Source organism: Perca flavescens, chromosome 16, assembly GCF_004354835.1.
Source record: "Perca flavescens isolate YP-PL-M2 chromosome 16, PFLA_1.0, whole genome shotgun sequence".
NCBI lineage: Eukaryota > Metazoa > Chordata > Actinopteri > Perciformes > Percidae > Perca > Perca flavescens.
In genome coordinates, this window is record NC_041346.1 from 33,302,544 (window position 1) to 33,319,156 (window position 16,613).

General features: G+C 40.9%; 1 pseudogene; it reads left to right on the forward strand.

Annotated features, from left to right (window-relative positions):
* LOC114570577 (up-regulator of cell proliferation-like) overlaps nucleotides 1-11,864 on the forward strand; it is a 28,419-nt pseudogene extending 16,555 nt beyond the window's left edge.
* The last annotated feature ends 4,749 nt before the right edge of the window (nucleotides 11,865-16,613 follow it).

Sequence of the window (16,613 nt, forward strand, 5' to 3'; positions counted from 1 at the left end):
AAAAGTAATAAAAAACATGAAATAAGAACATCAAAAATAAAAACAAAATTTGAGTGTTTTGTGCGAGTGTATCTGTGCACATGTGCGTGTCAGCGAGAAATTTAGGAGGATGCAGATAAACAGATTGACAAGTTGAGTAAGAATGCACCTGCTTTAAAGTAAGTCTTCAACTGTTTAGAAATATTTAATTCACCTAGATGTATCTTATAAACAACAACAAAAACATTTGAAAAATATAGACATCATAAATAATGGCATAAGACATGAAACCTGTCATGAACATGAAGAGTCTCTATTATTGTTTATGGCTGTTGTCAATAAGTGTCATTCTGTCATAACCTTTAATGCATTGTTTGAGATGTTTGTGTTAATACTAACCTGACATTAAACAATACAATATAACCTATCAATGTCTTTGTTATGACAACTTGACATTAACCTAGACAGCAACCTGTCATAAACATATAGTAGCAGGCCTAATTATCAAACTTAGAGAAACACTAACTGTCATAAGTGGTTGGTTTTGCCATTGGTGGCCATTAGACCATGTTCATGTGCTAAATATCTTTTCCTTGACCTCAAGTAAAGTAAAACTATTTTAACTTGTCAAAAAGTTGTCATAAAGGTTGATTACAAAGTCAAATGTTATTATCACATGCAATGAATAATTCCCTTGACCTCAAGTGAAGTGAAACCATTTAGACTTTTTACAATATTAAGATGTCATTAAAAGTTATAAGAAGAGTTTGACAACATAGTCTTTATCAACAATGTTTCATTTTCGGGATTGTTCTTGTGTCGCCTGAAATTCGTACGGATGTTCCTAATTTTCATCCGTCCCCTTCCTCTGTCTCTGTGTTGGTGTTCTAACCTCCGGCTGATTTCTGAGGACTATGGTTAACTGCTCCTCAGATCTCTGCAGGGTAAATCCAGACAGCTAGCTAGACTATCTGTCCAATCAGAGTTTTCTGTTGACAACTAGGGTTAGGTATCATTTTTTTTCTTTCAATACCAGTGCTAAAACAATACTTTTAAAACGGTGGTGGTGCCTGATCTGGTGCCTGAACCAAAATATATATAATATATTTATAATGTATATAATATGAAATATAAAAAGGAGCACAAAACGACAGTTGGTGACTTTTAAGAACGGCTTGTTTATTGCCAAGGCCATATGGTAAAAATGAAATGATTGAGTAATAATGTAATAACTTAATTAACCATTAAATTGGGGCTGGCGCCCGCTGTGTTGGAGTTTACCCCGTGGACGAGAGGGTCGCCTCCCTACGCCTGCGGGTTGTGGGGGGAAAACTCTGACTGTTGTTTGTGCAAATGCACCAAACAGGAGTTCGGAGAGGCGGCCTTCTTGAGACCTTGACTGAGTCCTGCATGGGGCTCCAGTGGGGACTCCATTGTTCTGCTGGGGGACTTCAACGCACACGCAAATGATGGAGACACCTGGAGAGGCGTGATTGGGAGGAACGGCCTCCTGATCTAAACCAGAGTGGTTGTTTGTTGTTGGACTTCTGTGCTAGTCATGGATTGTCTATAACGAACACCATGTTCGAACATAGGATGCTCATAAGTGTACCTGGTACCAGAGCACCCTAGGTCAAGGTCAATGATCGATTTCATAATCGTTTCATCTGATCTGAGGCCGTATGTTTTGGACACTGGTGAAGAGAGGGGCAGAGCTGTCAACCGATCACCATCTGGTGGTGAGTTGGGTCAGGGGTGGGGAAGACTCTGGACAGACCTGGTAAGCCCAAACGTAGTGCGGGTAAATTGGAACGCCTGGAGGAGGCCCTGTCCGACAGACTTTTCAACTCACACCTCCGGCGGAGCTTTTCGTGCATCCCTGTGGAGGCTGGGGGCATTGAACCCGAGTGGACAATGTTCAAAGTTTCCATTGCTGAAGCTGCGGCGAGGGAGCTGTGGTCTTAGGATCTTAGGTGCCTCAAGGGGGCGGTAACCCACTCACCGTGGTGGACACCAGTGGTCAGGGAAGCCGTCTGGATTGAAGAAGGAGTCCTTCCGGGATATGTTATCTCGGAGGACCCGGAGGCAGTTGCAGGGTACCCGAAGGGCCGAAGGGCTGCAAGCCTCTGCCGTGAAAGAGGCAAAGCAGCGGGTGTGGGGAGAAGTTTGGAGAAGACATGGAGAAGGACTTTGTCGGCACCAAAGTGTTTCTGGAAAACTGTTCGCCACCTCAGGAGGGGGGAAGGGGAACCATCCAAGCTGTGTACAGTAAGGATGGGACACTGTTGACCTCCACTGAGGAGGTAATAGGGCGGTGGAGGGAGCACTTTGAGGAACTCCTGAATCCGGATCAATACGCCCCCTCTATGTTAGAGGCAGAGCTGGAGGATAACGGGATTGTCGCCGATTTCCCAGGCGAAGTCACTGATGTAGTCAAACAACTACACAGTGGCAAAGCCCCGGGATTGATGAGATCCGTCCAGAAATGCCAAGGCTCTGGGTGTGGAGGGGTTGTCCTGGTTGACACGCCTCAACATTGCGTGGAAGTCTGGGACGGTGCCAAAGGAGTGGCAGACTGGGTGGTGGTTCTCTTTTTAAAAAGGGGGACCAGAGGGTGTGTGCCAATTATAGGGGTATCACACTTCTCAGCCTCCCTGGTAAAGTCTACTCCAAGGTGTTGGAAAGGAGGGTTCGCCGATAGCTCGAACCTCGGGTTGAGGAGGAACAATGCGGATTCCGGCCCTGGTCGTGGAACAACGGGACCAGCTCTTCACTCTCGCAAGGATCCTGGAGGGAGCCTGGGAGTATGCCCAACCGTCTACATGTGTTTTGTGGATTTGGAGAAGGCGTAAGGACCGGGTCCCCGAGATACTGTGGGAGGTGCTGAGTATGGGGTGAGGGGGTTCTACTCAGGGCCATCCAACTCTGTATGACCAAAAGTGAGAGCAGTCCGGGGTTCTCGGTAGTAAGTCGGACCTTTCAGGTGAGGGTTGGCCTCCGCCAGGGCTGCCTTTGTCACCAATCCTGTTTTGTAATATTTATGGACAGGATATGTCGGGCGTAGTCGGGTGGGGAGGGGTTGCAGTTTGCGGGCTGGGGATCTCATCGCTGCTCTTTGCAGATGATGTGGTCCTGATGGCATCACGCCCGCGACCTTCAGCACCTTCACTGGATCGGTTCGCAACCCAGTGTGAAGCGGTTGGGATGAGGATCAGCACCCCTAAATCGGAGGCCATGGTTCTCAGCAGGAAACCGATGAATGCCTTCTCCAGGTAGGGAATGAGTCCTTACCCCAAGTGAAGGGAGTTCAAGTACCTTTGGGTTTTGTTCAAGTGAGGGACAATGGAGCGGGAGATTGGTCGGAGAATCGCAGCGGGTGCGGTATTGCATTCAATCTATCGCACCGCCAGACGAAAAGACACAGCCAGAAGGCAAAGCTCTCGATCTACCGGTCGATTTCACCCTCACCTATGGTCATGAAGGCTGGGTCATGACCGAAAAGAACGAGATCCAGGGTACAAGCGTTTTCAAATGGGTTTCCTCAGGAGGGTGGCTACGCCCTTTAGAGATAGGGGAGAAGCTCAGTCATCCGTGAGGAGCTCGGAGAGAGCTTTGCTCCTTTGCGCCGAAGGAGCCAGTTGAGGTGGTTCGGCATCTGGTAAGGATGCCCCTGGCGCCTCCCTTTGTTCCAGGCACGTCCAGCTGGGAGGAGGCCTGGGAAGACCCAGGACTAGGTGGAGGATTATATCTCCAACCTGGCAACGCCTCGGGATCCCAGTCGGAGCTGGTTAATGTTGCTCGGGAAAGGAAGTTTGGGGGTCCCTGTTGGAGCTGCTCCCCCACCCCGAATCGATAAATGATGATGGATGGATGATGGATGGATAATATGAAATATAAAAAGGAGCACAAACGACAGTTGGTGACTTTAAGAACGGCTTGTTTATTGCCAAGGCCATATGGGTAAAATGAAATTGAGTAATAATGTAATAACTTAATTAACCATTAAAATTGCTGGTAAACAAAACAAGCACCAGATGGGGAAAGGGTATTTTAAATAACTTAAAATGCAGCACAAGGCTGGCGGTTTCAAGTGAACGTTGGCAGCTGCAGACTGTTACGCTCGGTGTTAACATACAGTCACACTTTACACTGCTTACCGTAAGCTGTCAGCATTTTAACCATTGGGTTTAGTCCAGCTACTAGCTAACGGTAACGTAACGTCCCGTGCAGCTATGCTTCTGAAGTCAGGCACCGAAATGAGTCACCAAAATTTCCGCTCTTATTCTGTCTCACTTACCGTTTATGTCGGAACCGATTATTGGCAACTGCGTTTACCCAACCCTCATCATGACTAAAACTACTTTTGAAAGTACACATCGTTCCACCAAAACAAGTTTCCTACCTGAGACTATTAAGCAGAGGCACCGTGGTCTGGCCGAGCTTAGCACCGCCCCTACACGATTGTGATTGGTTTAAAGAAATGCCAATAAACCACAGCATGTTTTCTCCCATCCCAGAATGCTTGTGGATTCACCAGACCCTCCTACACAGAGCTGTGGAGGAAGGTCTGGCAATGAGACTAGGCGTCACTGAATACAGTACTGAGGTGGTTTATGGAGTTTTGGACATTAGCTTTAGGCTACTTGTGGCTAAAGTAACCACTAACTGTAGTTAGCTGCCATTAACTAGATTGCTTGGTTAGCTATACAGCTGATACAGACCGAGGTGCAAGAAGCCAAACTTTGACAAAAACCATCTTGGTACCGTATTCTCTGTCAGAAATCTGGCATCCTCCGTAAGTCAAGTTGTGTTTGTTCCGTCCAGCCTTGTTTACTGAGAGCTTTGATAACTGTAACGGTAAGCAACTTTACTCTTAACTTGCCTTTCTCTGCCTCTAATTTGCCTACCCTGGTATTATTATTACACTAACCAATCTCACTCCTAATGCCTAAACCTAACCAACCCAACCAACGGAGGCAACAAGTACTAGCCCAGGGTGGCCAACCAGTTCAGCATAAAGAGCCACAAAAAATACGCACCATAGCAAAAAAGCCACACAACACATGCAGGTCCACATTACAACAGCTGTGACTTACAGATCTAATGAAAGTCATAATACATAGCAGTTTTCATAGGTTTTTTTTTTTTTTCTTACTTAGATTGACTCAGTGGGAAACCTGACAGTCTTTTATTATCCACAATCCTTTTTAGGTCTGGTTGTTGTACTGGTTGTGGCCACTCTTTCAGAAATCTGGGGCAGCTTTTATTCCTCAGGTTGCAGAATCGGTCCATAAAAAACTCTGCTGCATTATTTTTATTTTTTAAATAATTGGAAAATGTATTGGCAAATGCATCATTCAAATGCTTATCTGAAATGTTTCAAAAGTAAAAAAAAAAAAAAATCCACCAATAACAGCCCCCAGCCACACAGTAAGAGCCTCAAAGGAGCAGGCAAAGAGAGCCACAGGTTCGCCACCCCGTACTAGCCAATCAGAGGCTAGAGAGACTTTACAGTAGCCAATAGCGCTGAATGTGAGTTACATTTATCCATCATGCTAGCTGTTTAGCTAACTCTGCCGTGACTGGGAGCTTTCAGTGAACACAAAAACAGACTCTGAGACTGAGAGGGAGTTTTTACTACAGACAGTACCGAGATGGTTTTCTTTCGTTTTGGCTCCTTGCACCCTGGGCTCAGCTAATTGGAAAGCTTTGCAGCTAACCGAGCTAACTAGCTAACAACAGCTAACTACAGTTAGTGGTTACCTTAACAACAGATAGCCTAAAGCTAACGTTCAAGTTCAAGTATAAGCACTTTATTGTCATTCGCATTAGCAACAATTCTTTGTGACAATCCAAGGGTTCGCTAAAAGTGATGAAATGGATGTTGGGTAATACTGAATCAATTAAATAAATATAAATGAATATGAAAGTCTATCTAGAATAACATACTATAAAATAACATAAGATAATAAAATAAGCTAAAATATAAGTACAAGTTAAGTAATAAAATGTATAAATAAGATTTATATATGAATAAAAGCTAAGCTTATATAAATAGGAGCTAACCATAAGTGAACAAGTTGTCTTGAATGCTATTAAATGTTAAGCTCGGTGGTGACTCAGGCGCAGAGACGGACACACGGACAGAGAGGGTGAATTAAGATGTTATTTATTCAGCGTGTTTAGGCAGAGAGAAACAGTTCAGGGCCGAGCAGCTTCAGACCGGGATAGAAGTTGAGTGGGGTGGAGAGCCAGTAGCACTGAGAGCTGGATGACGTGGATAACAGATGAGCAGGTTGGCGTGGGGTGGCAGGGAGGCAACAGGTACAGACGGGATCAGGCAGGCAGCAGGTACAGACGGGATCACAGATGGTGTAGGAACAAACTGGCGCTGGAGAGGAGACAGACACGGACAACATACACAGGGTAAAAGGGAAGAGGAAACAAGCGGGGACCGGGAAAACAAAGCCGGCCCATAACAATTCGTACCCTGGTGCAATTAGAAATAAATGCTATTCATACCCTGGTGAAATTAGAAATGATTGCTATTAGTACCCTGCCGGTGCACACAGCAATGTGTTCTATTAATACCCCGTCTGGTATAAATATCAATGTATACTATTTGCACCCTGTGCATTTACAGTACCTTGGCATATATTTACACACAGTTATCCATACTACTCATGTATTACACCTTTTTGGAATATTATCACCCTGACATTCTTACCTAACCATAACCAATCCCACTCCTCTTGCCTAAACCCCAACCAACCCAACCAGAGCAGGCAAATTCATGAGTCTTCCCCTACCACCCTGCAAAAAAAAAATGTCGCATTCTTGAAGGGTCTGACTTGCTAATTGCATGCAAATTATCCAATCAAAATTAAAAAAATAAGATTGCCTCACAGGGTAATTGAACTCCAGACTCTCATACCAAAGGTAAGCATTCTAACCACTCCCCTAGCTGTTATTACAGAATGTAATACAACTGTTTACCACTTGGTTTCTTCAAGCCTCGGTTGCTAGGTTGCTTTTATACTGTATATAAAAAATAGGTACTAACTAACAGACTAACAATTGTATGCTTTCACTGAAGACAGAAAGCACAACTGTAGTATCCATTTTCCGCTAGAAATTCAATTGTTATAAACTTTAGAGACAAAACTTTCCTAATATGCCAGTTTCTGCTGTCATGGAAGATGAATTGATGATTTCGTGCACACGAGCAACGCATAGGAGCAACATGTTTTTTGTTGTTACGTCACAGGGTGTGAATAGCTCAGCTGTGTGGCCGAGGCTATTCGTACGAAGGGGTGCAAATAGACACTCCGTATTTTTCTTGACGCAATTATAATGGTCTCATGACAGCCAATGTAAAAACCAGCCACTTATGACAGTTCAATGTAATGGTAAAACAAAAAGCTAAATAGTTTGATAAATAGGCCAGCTATGAGATATTTGACATTAACCCAGTTGTCATAACAGAGATTCATTGCTTAATGTTAAGTTGTCATAACACAAACATCTCAAACAATGCAAACTTTAAATTTAATGTGTCAATTTATTAAATGACACTTAATGCCAACAACCACAAACATTCATAAAAGACTCCTTCATGTTTATGAAATGTAATGTCATGGTTATGACCGTGTTATGTCAGTATTATGTAAACTCAAATAAAGTGTTACCCAAAATGTTTCTGAAAGAGCATTATTTGTTGACAGCAGTAGGAACAGTACTCGCCCAAACTAATCCAATATGAAAGATACATTAGAATCAAAACAGAACTCAAAACAACATAACATTGTGAACGTTGGTAGAGTGCAAGGCTGTTGAATTAGACTACATTTGTTTTAGGTGGACCTAATACACTGCCAACTGAGTATATGTTAAAATTAAGTTTGATCGATGCTATGGAATATTTAAATAAGCAGTGATGGGATTATTATTAGGGCTGTCAAAATTAATGCGTTCATTTTTGCGTTCATTTTTTAATATTTAACTCGTTAAAAAAAATTAACGAAATTAACGCAGCTGTGTTTGTTTACTTCATGTGGCGGCTGAGAAACGTAATACGTCTCCATAACAGCAGCCGGCGCTACTCGGTATTGTTGCCCAAGTAATGAAAACTGGCAGCTGATTGGACGAACGCGTCACATGGGTTTGTTTTCTCCGGATATTGAGAGCCAGACTGTCATGGCAGCCGTTCAGAATCCGATCTCATATTGTACTAAAATAGTTCACTGAAACATGTTTCTGAAAACATTTTAAGAGAGAAATAGGCCGCGCAGTTGCTGAATCTGTCTTCATTTCAGATCAACAAAGGTCAGTTTAGAAGATTTTCGTCAGATTTTGAGAGACTAGTCACCTCATTCCGCTCGCCATTTCCTGGTGAGTCCCAACTGCCCTGCCACCGACTGAACATAGGCTCGTTGGAGATGAACTGAACTCTCGGCTCGTTGGAGATGAACTGCGACAGCAGCCGGGGACGGTGACAAAAATCTGCTCTCAAGTCAGACAGTTTCTAGCCGTTTCCAGCAGCCTTCAGCAGGACTAAATAAGCCAAATTGTTGCTGTTGTTGTTCTGAAAGATATTAAACATTCTGAACTTAGCAGAACCTTTCCTTGTTTGGTTTTTTCTTCATATTTGCAAAGTTAAATGTTTTAGCATTTAAATATCCATTATTATAAGCTTCAGTCTCAATTTAAAAAAGCGATTAATCGCGATTAATTACAGCAAATTGTGCAATTAATTAGTTAATTTTTTTTAATCGATTGACAGCCCTAATTATTATTTAATTTTCATGTCAACAGAGATACACCTAGAAGGCCTATTGGAGGATCTGGGGTTGGAGCAGCACTACACAGAGAAGCTATCCCTGAGCACAATACTTCAGATTGACGATAAGACCATTACTGATGAACCTGCTAAGTGTAATTCAGATCTTCCATGGCATTTTCTGAAGAAACTGATGATGGTTAATATGACAGCTAGGAATGTGAAATGTACATCAGTATGTGAGTCCAACTATGATGATCCCTCAGGGAATACAGAGTTAGATCTTGATAATCTGGTCAACAGTCTACGTTCATGTGACATGCTAAACCCCTTGACCTGATCACTGCTCTCTTTCTGTGTTCTGATGGTTTTGTCACTGCAGGAAATGGCCCTCAAAATGTCCATGTGTCAGTTTTCTGTGCCTCTGTTGCTTCCTAATTGTGACACGAATCAGTGCACACTCATGCTTTGGGCCATGAGAGATATTGTTAAAAAGTACAGACCTCAGTCTCTTTTACAATCCAAGGGCTTCATTGAACAAAGAATTGTTCTCTCTGAACTTCCGATGATATCTTTTGTGAGACTGGGTGAAATCTCAATGTCCAAGTCAGAGACCCTCAATAAGTTTCTGAGCAATTCCCATAATACCACGATATCTTTATTCATCATAATATGGAGTGTGGTGACAGTCCAAGGAAAATATCCAATGGACTGGCTGAAATAACCTGGTACCTTCCATATGGGAACACAAACATGGATGTTTTCAGTGAGCCAGTGGCTGTAGCTAACCTTCGTGGGGACATTGCTTTGTTTGAAACACAATTTTCTTTTTTTGTGTCAGACTTCTGCAGCAGTTTTGTGTTCTTTGACACTTTGGACTCTGAATGTAAGCAACTTACCAACCAAGACCACAAGGCACAGATCTTCTTGGTGGGTAACCGTCAAAAGCAATAATTTCAATTTGAATGTTCTAAAGAAGTTAGCAACCAAGTTGGACTTAACTAACAGGAACATCCTTTTGAAGGCTAAGCACATGAATGATGCAGACTTTGTCAAAATCCTGCGGCAAACAGTCAGCAATGTTGTTGAGAACTCAAAGATAAAGATGGGAATTGAGCAGATGGCTGACATCGCCCATGAACTGGGAATCTGGGTTGATGAAGACTCTGCAGAGTGCCAGGCTGCAAAGAAAAATGCAGATGACATCACTGCAGAAATTCAAAATATCCTTAAATACAAAGAAGCTCAGCTACCCTTGCAAGGCCAAATATTGAAGGAACTGACTTGCTTAGAGAAGGAAGAATTCAGGCTTCGAAAAGTTGGATCTGAGAACATAGAAAAATACAAAAGTGATCTTCAGGTACAGAAAACAAAACTTAGGAGAAAACAGAACTCTTATGACATGTCAAATGCAATGACATATTTCATCAACGCAATATCAAGCCCAGGGATAGAGAGGAGCTATTTCCTGAAATGGATGCGAATGAACCTCGATAATGTGTCCCGAGAAAAACTGTCTGGTCTCAGGGAGCAGTACAAAGAAAAACGCAAAAGTTCAGAGAACAAAGAGGAGATCAAAGACATTGACAGACAACTTTCCAACAGCTCACTGGGGACTGAACACTTCTTCCGTGAAATGGGTCAGATCTATGAAGCTTCACTTTCCCTTCCAGAAACAGACCTATCACGTCAACAATTACAGCATCTGCCCAAACTTTGTGCAGAATTGTTACTTGATGGATTCCCTCTTGAGCTCGTAGATGGAGATGCATCCAACATACCTCTCCAATGGGTGAGTGAGGTTCTCTCTCAGCTCAATGTCTTGGTGCCTCCAGAGAGCAAGATACGGGTAGTCACAGTCCTTGGAGTTCAGAGCACAGGAAAGTCCACTCTCCTCAACACCATGTTTGGAGTGCAGTTTGCAGTCAGCAGTGGCCGATGCACTCGAGGTGCCTTTATGTTGCTCATCAGAATCAATGAAGATGTTAAAAAAGAACTCAACTGTGACTTCATGGTGATCATTGACACTGAGGGCTTGAAGTCACCAGAGCTTGCACAACTGGACAATAGCCATGAGCACGACAATGAGCTTGCAACACTTGTTGTGGGGCTGAGTGATATCACCATCATCAATATTGCAATGGAGAATTCAACAGAAATGAAAGACATCCTACAAATAGTTGTGCATGCCTTCCTCAGAATGAAAAGAGGTTGGCAAAAGGCCCAAATGTCAGTTTGTTCACCAGAATGTGTCAGATGTTTCAGCCCATGAGAAGAACTCACGAGACAGGAACTGCTCTTACAACAGCTAAATGAGATGACCCAGGCAGCAGCCAAAATGGAAAAGAAAGAGGAGAACAAGAGCTTCACTGATGTGATGGAGTATAGTCCAGACACTGGGAACTGGTACATTCCTGGACTGTGGAATGGAACCCCACCAATGGCACAAGTCAATGCAGGGTACAGTGAAGCTGTATATGAGCTCAAGAAGAACATAATCCATATTTTGGGAAGGTGAGTCATCTCCTAATAATATCTTGAGTTTACAGAGTGGATGAAAAGCCTTTGGAATGCAGTAAAGCATGAAAACTTCATCTTCAGCTTCAGAAACAGCCTGGTGGCTGATGCATACATGAGGCTCTGCACAGAATTCAACAAATGGGAAAGGGAATTCAAAAAAGCAATGTACACATGGGTGACAAAATCTGAAACGAGAATTTCCAACTACGGTACAGTTGCTGTGACATCTGAGGCATCTGACATGAACAAACTTCTCACAGATTTGAAAAGTGAAGCTTACACAGAGCTGTCTAAATGGGAGACAAAACTCCTTGACAACCTGACACAGTACTTCAGTAAAACAGAGGGTCATGTCTATCTAGTGGAACAATACAGAGAGGTCTTTAAAAACAGTGCAAAGAGCCTTAGACGAGAAATGGAGCGCTCTGTATTTAATCAGCTCACAGCAGCATCTGACATCAGACAGGGAATGTCAAAACTTGATAGAATCAAGGAGAACCACACAAAAGATTTAGAGGAGAGAGTAAGTGGACTGATTGAACGATGTCGGGAGAAAAAAGTCCAGATGACAGACAAAAGAGCTTGACAAAGAATTTGATAAGATGTGGAATCAAATGGTAAATGAACTATCCTTTCCTGAACAAAAGGCCACAGATGTCATCGCAAGTGTGTCCCTCTACCTGAGACAAAATCTAGAATAAAGGGGAGTCATGTTTGTGAATTATTAAGTCAAAAAAACCTGAAAGATTGTGGACAGGAGCCTTTTACATACACAGCGGAAGGATTTTACAAGAAATTTAAACACACATTCAGCAAGATGTTCAACATTGAAGATCACGTAATGGCTTTGCAAAACATAGCTGATCATATCTCAATGGACAGCACACAGTTTGTGACTGAAAAATTGGGAAAAAAGAACAATTACCATGAGACTTACATCCAGGAGATCCTACACATGATTGATGAGAGGCTGCAAAACAATCAGGATGTTAAGATAGAGATTGAGTTTGAAGTTTCCCTGAAACAGCACATCTGTGGATTTGCAGCCAGAGAGTTTCAGAAAATGCATGAAGAGTTCATAAAAATGAATGATCCCTACAGATGTCTGAAACAAAACAAAGAAAAATTTCGAGCTGATTTTAAAGATGTGTTCCATGACCGAGACCAGTGCCAGAAAAGGCAGAAGAATTCACCAACCGCTGCTTAAAGCCTGCAGTGGAAGACTTTGTCAACCGTTCCTTGGGTCCTGATATCATTGGTGAAATGTTGACAAGCCGGCAGTTGAGCACACGCATGTTCTTCCAGTATTCAGTTTTACTGGATTTGCTCTCAAAGGATGACTTTAAAAACTATCAGAGCTATATTTGCTCATATGAGGAGTATGTGAAGAAATGGATACTCGATCAGATAGAGCAACGCTTCTCAAATCAGTCTACGTTTAAGTTTGAGGATCAACATCTCCAGTCAAGTGTCAGAAGCATAAATAATGCCATCAACAAAGCTAAAACAGAAAAGAGTGGCGACTTGAAGACATTTGTTAAAAATGTCTGTCAGGAACTTGGTGATAAACTGGTCATTTCCCAGGATGCTTTTGGTGCTTTCATGATCCTGAACAAGGCAGACCAGGAACAGTTTGCTCACTGGCTCACAGTGTGTGTGAAAGACATGGTGAACGCTCTGGGAAAAAAGTTTAAAGAGACTAACATCCAAATGAAACTAAAAAAACTTCATGTGAATCCTCAGAATGAGCTTTTCACCAGACTGATTGGATGTGGTCATCAGTGTCCGTTCTGCAAAGCGCCTTGTGAGGCAGGAGAAAGATCCCACACTGAGCACTTTACTTCACTACATCGGCCAGAGGGTCTGGGTAGATTCCAGTGGACTAAGACAAGAAAACTTGTCACTGACATATGCTCTTCCTCTGTGATCAGTGACAAACGTTTTTGCTGCAGTGCTACAAATGGTGAATGGCACCCTTACAAGAGTTACAGAGATGTTTTCCCAGACTGGAAAATCACTACAGATGCAAGTCTTCAGGCATCAGACTACTGGAAATATGTAATGGCAAAGTTCAACAAGGAGTTTGCTGAAGCATATAAGGCAGAGCCTGCTGATATTCCTCCAGTGTGGGAAGAGATCACTCGTGAACAAGCAGAAGCAAGCATCAAAGAGTAATTTAACATCAAGTAAGAGACTTCATGCTTTGAGATTACAGAGGTGCACGTCCTCCTCACATGGATATTTAGATCTTCTGAAAGACTGAAGATATTATCAGTACACAGTGATTTTACCACTAAGGCTTACAGGAGGAAAATAGAAGAACATCACTGCAATCAGTGCTCACCTTTACCTGAGATCACATTTAACATGTTCAATAAATGATAATCTGCTTTAACTCTGTTTATGTTGAGGACACCATAAATACTTTTTTGATACTTTGAGTCAGTGTACCTGTTAGGTGCATTTAGTATGTTTAGTTTCTAACATAAACATCACATTGTTTCTAGTTTGATTAAATCTGACTTTGAATTCATGTTTTTGTGGAACAGATGAATGCCATTATATTGTCACTGAAAAGATGTGCACAGTTAATCAAATGTGATCTTTTATTTAATGTTTCTGTCAAACATTTATATTGTTTTAAACACCACCAAATAGGACGGACCAGTTTTTTATTATTATCTGATTAAGTATGGTATGTGATTGTTTACTCGAAAGTAAGAATTCATTCGTTTTTGTTTCTGTGAATTATCTGATGCAAAATATTCATTTTCAATGTATCAAAAGATCATTCAGTCTAAATGCCAACATGTAGGTTTTACAAGTTTTGCTTTCCTTCCCTTCTTTCTAGTTGAGTATAATATCCAATTGTGTTACTCAAAATTTTTAAATGCGTTTGTTTTCAATTAAGTATCTGGTTCCAAATATAAAAATGTTTTGTGTCTTTTATTCTGTTTTTTGGTTTGCAACATATCAAATGACACATTTTTACAAATGTAATCACCTTTTATATGTTAAATGTGTAATTCTTGGAAACAGTTTCCTGTAATTCCTCTATGGTGTAATAACTGTTTCTGTTTGATCTTGTAGTTTATATCACAAACTGAAGTCAGATCACAAATACATTTATCGTTCTTAAGTTTTCTTTGTGTAATTTTAATGTTTTAATATTTCTCTAATGTGCTGTTCAGTTGATAAAGGCTGTGATTTATTCTGATGTTAGTGTGATGTTGACAGAAGTAAACTGGTGGTGGGACCATAACACATCACTGACATTAATAAATATCCATATAAAGATGTTAAACATGATGGTTCCTCATCTTGTTAATCAGTTTGTTCAGAGGATGTTACAGAACTGAACTCAGACACAAATATTCTGCTCAACTTTTACACTTCAGCCATGAAATATAATGGACTTTCATTTGATGTATATTATAATCAATATATGTGATTATATGTTATATAACCTTGTGTCTTCATGTGTATTCATGTCTAATGACTAGTTATAATGTGTCTGAAGACCCTGGCCATGTGGAAACATGTTGATCATTTCATGTTGTACTTTTATTTTTTATTTTGAGTGATTGAATGTATTTACAGTATATATTGGGACCAGAGGGTAGTGTGAGTGGTGACTGGTAGCTGGAGAGGTACCAGTCATCCTCCTGGAAACTACCTAACTGATCGCTGTGCTGTGCATGTTAATCCATATCAATGCATGTCTATATATCATGAATGATGCAGTTTTCTGTCAAATATTAATAAAGTTTCTGCTTGAAATGAGTTTGCTCAGAGTGTCTTCACTGGATCATCAGCAGCTTTTGGAGTCTGTTGAACTTTCTGCTCAACTTTCTTCAATAAATGACAATTAGTCTTTGTTATACCATTTTATTTCATAGACTTAGTCCTAGCCTCACTAGAAACACTCATATATATTCACATGTCACATAAAAATAGTGTATACAAAATTAAAATTCTGAATATGTTGATGTGTTGAATCATTGAATATAAATCAGTCTAATAAAGTTCAGGTCAAACACAATATAACTTGTGATGTTTAGTATTTGATATCAAACATTAAATAATTGGAGGACGTAGAGACAGAAACTCATCACCTTTTGGTAATGTTTCCTTTCATGTTTCAGTTGGACCTTGAGACATGATCAGCCAATCAGAAAACACTCCTATTATTATTTTGTTTAACAATAATTGTGTTGTCTTCCTGTCGACAGCTTTTTGTCATTCTGGGTAAAAATGAAAACCTTTTTGTTTTCCAATTTTTGGTTTTTCTACACTGTTTTGAAGCTTTTTCCACAATTCTTTTGTCACTTTTTCCAATGTCTGCCGATTTTAGTGTTTTTTTAAGTTTGTGTAGTTTTTTTTTATCAAGATTTGAAACCTTTTCTGACTTTTTTTCTGGACTTTTTTTTTCCAAGTTCTTTTTCTGATGTCTGTCGGGTTTTTTTTTTTTACTTTTTGAAGCATTTTTGTCACTTTTTTTCAACCTATCAATTTTTTCAAATGCTATAAAATCTAATAAAATACCCTGATCATTTATTTTAAACTCAACAAACATTGTATGGTAATCATCCACATTATTTTTTTTGGACAATTTGTTGAAAGAAACCCACAGTTTTGATAAAGACTTTTTGAAAATGGGTCAAATTTGACCCGAGGACAACAGGAGGGATAAATACAGAAGAGAATCAGTTTGGGAGTCTGATAACTGACGATGTGAAACAAAGTTTATTATCCAATCAGAAAGAGGATTTGAACATGTTTTATTTGGTGACTCCTTTTGTATCAGTGAGTTTCTCTGTTTCTATTTAGTATTTTATTGGTTGTTATGCTGATTATGTTTCATTGTTTTAAACTGGGTTGTTATTAAAAAGTGTCATTTAAATCTCTGATCTCCAACTTAACCTGCTCCCGACCAGAGACCAGAGGCCTGGACTACGAAGCAGGATCAACATGTCCTGGATCTCTTTCAGTAATCCGGCTTCACTAACCCTAACAACTGCGGTCCCAGATAACCGGTGTCACGAAGGTGGTTATCAACACGTTCAATCAACCATCAGGTTTGTCCAATCTAGAGACGGGCACGTTCACATAAAAGAGGCGGGGTTTGCGCACCACGATCAATCGCAAACATCTACCAGAGCCGCATGTTATATATAAGAAGAGCAAATTATAATTCTACATAAATATGAAGAACACAGACTCGGTTTTCCAGGGAAAACACAATCCAGTCGCTGCTTCCTGAAACAGGAAGGAAAGCTGGCAAAAAAAGAAAATAGCCGACACTGTAGATGTTTAAATCACAACCTTTTGATAT